General features: G+C 37.7%; 1 protein-coding gene across 1 annotated transcript in view; it reads right to left on the bottom strand.

Moving 5' to 3' along the window:
- The window catches only part of RANBP1 (RAN binding protein 1), a 214,404-nt gene that overhangs the window by 37,787 nt on the left and 169,304 nt on the right, over positions 1 to 7,313 (bottom strand). The gene's annotated exons all lie outside the window — the stretch shown is intronic.

A 7,313-nucleotide genomic window follows, 5' to 3' on the forward strand; every position in this document is an offset into this window, starting at 1 on the left:
GGGACGCCCGCCCTCCCAGGCCCGGGCCATGGCGGGGCGGGCGGATCCTTTGTGTGGATCCTTTCCCCCTGTACGGGCCAGCCGCAAGAAAAAGCCACTTTTCCCTGGAAACGCTGTTTTGTACCTTTAAGGAGCAAAACCTACAGCATTACTACAAGACTGACTCACCTAAAAAGGATAAATCAAAGTAGGGGCCGTTTCTGCTGCTCTGTGTACCAAGCAGTTCACAGAACAAGGCCCAAATCTGCAGTGTTTAGACAGGATTACTAAATAATTATTGAAAATACCTTACATAATTTATGTTAAATTACTTTAAAAGGGTTAACATTTGCTGTCCTAATTTGCTATATTATTTTATAATTTGCGAGCAATATAGAGCTTTTATTGATATACTTATTTATAGGGTTACTTTTGTTGTTCACTGGTCTGAAATCAACATCACTCACAAAATATTGTGATAATGCATCCTGGTTTCATCACCAACAGTATGTTTGTGCTTGTTTCATGTGTGACTTAAGGACATGAAAGTCTTTTTCTAGTATTTCACTGATCTCATGTCTTTGAGGTCCCCAAATACTGCTATGAATGATAATTCATATTTTAATAAAACTTTAAAAACTTACTCAGAATACTGCTGTTAGGTGTTTCCATCTTTGTGTTTGTCTCGCTGCACCAACACATCTAATGACAGAGTGATAATTTGGACATAACATCACGGACCGTGTCAACACAAAGATCAGCTTACCAAAACTGCTTTAAATCCCTGCAAGCTGCCCTCAACAACTGACCGCAGCTTCCACTGAAAGCAGTTTCTAATTTTTAATTCCTCGTAACAGGCTTCTGCACTCAAGCCATTATTTTAGTGATTTTAAAATTATGACTGCTTTTATTAATGCTAAAACAAAACACTTCAGGATGGGCATTTAATAAATACCCACAGTTTGCAAAACAGCCACTCACGTCACACTTCAACTGCCAAAGCTGAGGAAAAAGATCTCACGACTAAGTAAACAGCTTGAGTTGATGCTGGCATTTGCTGTGTCAGGTCGCCTCAAATTGCTAACACTGGGACAGAAGATTGTCCCTCCCCAAGGCCTATCAAAATCCAAGCACTGTGATCCATCGGCACCCCGCTTACGTGACTGTATAAATGAACTTCTGCAGTAAGATTGCATACTTCCGAAAAGAGGTTATTTTTTTATATGCACAGGAACAGCAGTGCTTCAGTTAGGATCAGATGAGGCACACACACAGATTTTTGCATAGAGTTGCAGAATCAAAATGCCTGCAGTGCTTAGAAAATGAAAAAAAAACAGCTTTAGTTTTTCCATTGTGCATCTGTTCTCAGAGAATCATAATACTATGTCTTAAACTAATGGTGCAACAGCTGATTCTTTGAGACACTGACACTACAAGGAAAATGACTTCTAACTTGTTATAAACAAAAGGACAATAATCCATTAACAAAACAATGTTTTCATCCAAAAAATGCTCATATTGTGGTTAAATTTTTAATCCAGAAGGTTGATGTGACCCCTGGAGAATTAAATCTGATCTGATCTCATCTGCTCTGTCTAATAAGGTGGAAAATTCACCTGAAAATTTTCATCACCTGGACTTCTGACGGAACATTGTCATACATGCACAAAAATCTTCAAGTTTTGAATTAGAAGTGTACAGATCCACCTGCATGGTGCAATCAGGATTAACCATAATACCATGGAGTGTCATCTACAAAAAAACAGTTCCTAATGACAAGGACATTTTCACATGCGAGATATTGAAGGCTGGACAGAAACTACTGCTGTTCACACAAAATACAGCCATCAAGCCTGTAAAGATAGAACTATGAGCTTCCCAATAAAGTTAACAGGCTGCATTAATTGGAATGAAAATTAGGTGGAGCCAGTGGCTTTTTCATATTCTTCCTATGTCCGTAACTGCAGCACATACTGTGCTGTTCCAACAGCAAAAGCTGCTGCAAGACAAGTTTTGCTCAGCCTTCATTACTTTTATTTCAGTAAAATAAGGTGCACTGCAGCTTTTTACATTTTTTTGGGCATTGGTGAAATTGTATTTGCTTGCATTACACATCTTCGTCTTTCACTTTTTGCTGCAATCTGCTCTCCTCAATCTAATCTGTCAGACATCACAGCCATGGAAAGATGTCAAAAGGACCCCATGATAAGTTCTCGAATGTCAAAAGAGGTGGTTGATTGCTATAAGAACTAATCAAAGTAGACAGATTCTTTGGCTCAAGGATACCACAGAATTTCTAATCTCACTCTTGCCATTCACAGATTCAACATAATCTAAATAGTGTTGTCTATAAAATCACATATGACTTCTGATTTTCCTGTTGGAAATACTTCAGCCAAATGGTTCTCCCAAGTTTCAGACTGCTGGCAGAATTTTCCCAATGCTGCAGACATTTTTCTAAAGACAATATTGCTTGAAGTGGAGTATGATGTCTAAGTGGTCAAACAAAAAGTAACAGCTTTGCATTGAAATCTGGAAGTTAAAACAAGAAAAAATAAGTCCAAAACCAAGTGACCTTCACATTACAAACTGGGCTGCACAAGCCATGCAGAAGGAACACTCTGTTCAATTACCAGTTGCACCCGAGCTGGTGCTATCCTGCAGTGACTGAGGCTTCCCTTACTTATTCTTCATACATAGAACAAACCTATTCCTATGGCTGAAGATCCTGCATTCATAAGTACACTCAATTTATCTAGGGGGAATATTAGAGAAAAACAAATAATATCTATGTGGGACAGAATAGACTTTGATTTCTATAGGTCCTGTCATCCAAATAGTTCAGAACACTGTGCTGAAATAGTCAATATTTATCTGCTCTTTATAAACTTAAAGAAGAAACACCCTCTGAGTCAGCCTCGTGGCTGTATGCACATCGTGCAGGCCAGGTAAACCACCCCTGCAAGGCAATCTTAGTCACTTCACAGAGGTGTGGTAGTATTGCACTGACAACTACTTCTGGCTTCCCCAGCTGCTGTTGCATGGTAATTTTTCTTGTGAGCCATCATACACCATGATGTTTGTAAGTCAAAGCTGTGGTAACAAAGCACACTTGGTTGTACACACCGTGTGAACTACAGCTAGAAGCTGCTGCTGCAATCCCTTAGCCTGGACTCGTCTCTACACTGCTGGCAGCACACAGACATGAATCAGGAGCGTAATCTTTGGCTGTCAAAAATCCAGGTGTAGTTGCACTTATATAAGTAAAACCATAAATGTCAGTACCTTTGTTTTCCCTGACAGAGGCCAAATAAATTACAGTGCTGAAAGCACAGTTGTGCTGCTAGGGTTGTTTTTAATACAACTGCCATCGTGGGATTGCTTTGCCAGTCTAAACTCACGCACATTATAACAAGACAGGACTCAGACTTAACTGGCATAATATGTTGCTAAAGAAAACAGAAAAATGTGTAACTGCCATATTGCAAAGACAGTGATACAACACATCTATAGATGCTACATCTAGAAGTACAAGAGCCTAACATATGAAGATTCATGCAGCAAAACAATTGGTGCAGAGAATTTAAATCTTCATGTGAGGTGCATTTTCAGACAGTTTTGCTCAGGTTAAACTCATTACCTGCTGGAGAACACTTGGTGCATTCCTCAAGCACACTTACCTGTTCTGTTCCATCTGAAACCAGCCTAGACCCTGGCACCTGAGGCTGCCCTGAAATGTGAGCCAAGGCACAGTAAACAGGGACAATCTGGAAAACTATTGTAAGGGCACTAATCAAACCAGGATGATAATGCAGACCCATCTGTAATTGAGAGGACAGTTAATTCCTCTTTAAACCCCAGTCATTCCAGTGAGACAGAAGAAACAGGAGATGGATAATGCATCTGAGTAAGACGTGGTTTTACATAGTTATTTTGAGTAGCTATTGACAGCAGAGATAGCATAGGGAAAGGAAAAAAAAAAACTAGCTTTCTCATTCACCTTTTCCTTGGAAGAGTACATTCCTTTAACAGAGGCAAAAACCTCAATCACTGAATACTAATTATAATGTTGTACCACAAGAAGAGACACTACTGGCCCCACATATTTTCCAGTTTATTATTTAATATATATTAATTAACATCTGAAAAGTGATGTGGTTTTCTCCACTGAACAGAAGCAAGCAATGTGTTTACCCAGTCTGGCAAGTTACTGACCAGGGCTGGCTCCCTGTGTCAGGTGAGACACCGATGGAAAACACTCCTGCATCACCAGAGGGAAGTTGGAAGGCACTGGAGCGCCTCAGTAGGCACTGTCACTCCCAGAGGCCTCAAAAAGAACAGGATCACAAATCAGAACATCATTCTGTGTTCTCTGTTTTCCCCTTCCTTTCTCCATCTTCTGATCTGAATTTAGGTTAAATCTCCATTTAGGTTTCATTAATTTTTCTCCATTTATCTTTCTAGTGCAAAGACACAAAAATTTAATGCACATCAGCAGAGATACTGCTTTTTTCTCATTCATGTTGTGTATGACTTGTGCATTGTCATTTTTGCTTGTCCTGCTTAATATTAAAATATTTATTATTTCTTCCTCATCTGTGATCCTAAGTTCAGTGCTTATGTCTTCTGTTTTAAAAGATATGGTAAATTTGAGCATGTCAATATGATACTGGCTTTTTTTCATTCAGCTTCTAAGTTCTTGATACACAATGCTACAGAGATAATTTATATATATATGAAATATATTCAACATTTCTTCACTCTGCTCACCTTAACCTACATTTTGCAGCATGAGTCACACTGATGGGTTTTGTAATTCTCACAGTTCATGCCTCTCCAGCTGATTGCAGTACTGATTCTATTTTCACCAAGTCAAGACTATTTCCTAGAACCTCAGGAGCTATCAACAAGACTTCTCTGCAGAAAATGAATCAGATGAAGAACATCAGCTATGTCCTGTTACATCAATCTGAATGAAATAAAACTAACTCCTACTAGCTAATATTCCATATAAATAGGGATGCTTGCTAAGCCATAAATGTGCATTAAGTTCTACAGGCTAAAACTGAAATATGAAATACTTTAATTATTGCCTTATTACTGCTTAGTATCTCATAGATTCATTCCAAAATTACTTATTTCCTTACGATATTACAAAAACAGTGTTCCAAGTCTTATCAATATTTTATCTTAATTATTCAGTTTGGTGTATTTAATTTGTAACAACAAATATCAATTAAGCTTTGAACATAGTGAGGACCTCCAACGGCCCAGCGCCTCCTCTGCTCTGTCCAGGTGTGTTTTATTAAGCTACTAGAAGGGAGATGAGACAATTCCACCTCCACTGCAGGGACCAGTACAGCAGAGCATTAATGCAGGCTCTACTCAGTGTAACCGGAGAGTCGCAGGTCTGCCAAGGATCCAGACCTTTTCCACAGTGAACGTGGATTCCCCATCCTCCAGGAGAATTTTGTGAGGCTCCACTTTTCCCTAAGGAAGCATTGATTTTGCTCTTTCCTACCTTTCAAATATTTTCCAATTTCTTACCTGTGTAAGACAACCACACAATAGCACAGAATTAGGAAATACCCACAACAACATAAAAAGCCCAGAAAAAATACAGCACTCTTAAAATGGAATTAAGTACCAGAAATAGAACAAAAATTACAGCTCCTTCATCCTTAATATGGCATTAAAGATTTTACTTCATTGTATCACACCAAATTACAGCCAAATGAACAAAAACAGATGTACAAGAATGCACAATCTAGTAATGCCAACAAAGACTGGTCACCAGCTTGACTTTATTCTGATTCTAGTTTTGAACACACATGTAAACAACAATTATGATACAATTTTAAGCAAAAAAAAACATAGCTGAGGTTTTACACATTTTAAAATTTCTTCCACTACCATTCCAATAGAAAAAAATCAGGAAACAAAAATCTCTTGCAAATGTATGAGTGAAGAAATGGTATGTATAAGCAAACTTAGTAAAATGCCATGCAGTAGTTTCCTATATACACCTTTTTCCTTAATATCCATTAAAACTGGTATTTAAAATTCCCTTTTGTTATTAAAAATACTTTTATAAAAATAAAACACTTTCTTTGTTAACTGTAGATACAGTATCCTTTTTCCAGTGGATTCATTGCAACTCTAATTTGCACAGATAATGCACTTTACAAATATCTTATTACATCTATGGTCAAGCACCACTTGCTGATATCTGCACAGCAGTCCTGATCCTGTTTCCACTGAAGCCAATGACAAAACTCTCACAAAGCTTCCAAAGAAGTTAAAAAACCTCACTTTATAAGCTATTCTGATGTGATAAAAAAACAACATCCAAGGTTTGGGCTCTTTCCTGTTTATTTTAATTGTCAGAAAAAGCAAATCCCAGATTTAGAATTCTGATTCAAACATATCAAAATACATGATTATAATCTGTATTTATATCTAAGATCTGACTCACCTTTCTTTGCCTATATGTAAAAACCAAAAATAACTTTTCATTATTACAGAACTGCTATAAAGACTGAAGTTTACAAATGCTTTTAGTATGACACTGCATGCAAGTATTTTGCTTGCCTTTATGATAATGTCTTCAAAGAGAATGTCATGTTTAAATATCCACTAATTGTAAGGGGATATTAAAAAGTTTGCTATGCAAACTCTCAGAACAAGCTACTGAGGCAGGGCTTTGTTTCTAGGTATGCATGTGTCAAACTCAAATTTAAGACAGCTTTAGCTACTTCTTTGCATCTAAAAATAACAGTTGACATTTTTATCCATACAAATATAGGGTTTAAGAAGTCATCAAAAAATGAAAAAGGGCTGACCATTTCCTGCAGCTCAGAAGGACAGTCTGGAAGGCTTTGAGTTCTAAACCATGCACAACCCAACACAATTTTGATTGTCTTGCAATCAAGGTGGTCAAAAAGTCATTTATTCAAAACTGAATCCACAACCTGCAAGCAGTCCTGGTATCTAGAAGCTATTTAAATATCCAAATATAAAGAAGAGATTTGACTAAATGCTGCTTTAGCATCTCCTGACAATTACAAATCTGGGAATGGCCTTTCACAGTACTTCACCTCAACGGAAAGTCTCATTTACTGCTGCCTCCGTTACACACACACACACGAGAATGCCCAAACACACCAGCTTGAGTACAGAAACACAGCTGCACTTTTCCCAAAGAGTAGCAAAAGTCTGGCTACTTTGCAATAATTAGTTAAAATCAGAGCCTTGTGAAAATTAGTCAGCATACCTAAAGGAAAAACATAGTGGTGATCCATTACTAACCTAATATTCAGTATTCAAAATAAGTC

This window comes from Anomalospiza imberbis, chromosome 18 (genome assembly GCF_031753505.1).
Source record: "Anomalospiza imberbis isolate Cuckoo-Finch-1a 21T00152 chromosome 18, ASM3175350v1, whole genome shotgun sequence".
Taxonomy (NCBI): Eukaryota; Metazoa; Chordata; class Aves; order Passeriformes; family Viduidae; genus Anomalospiza; species Anomalospiza imberbis.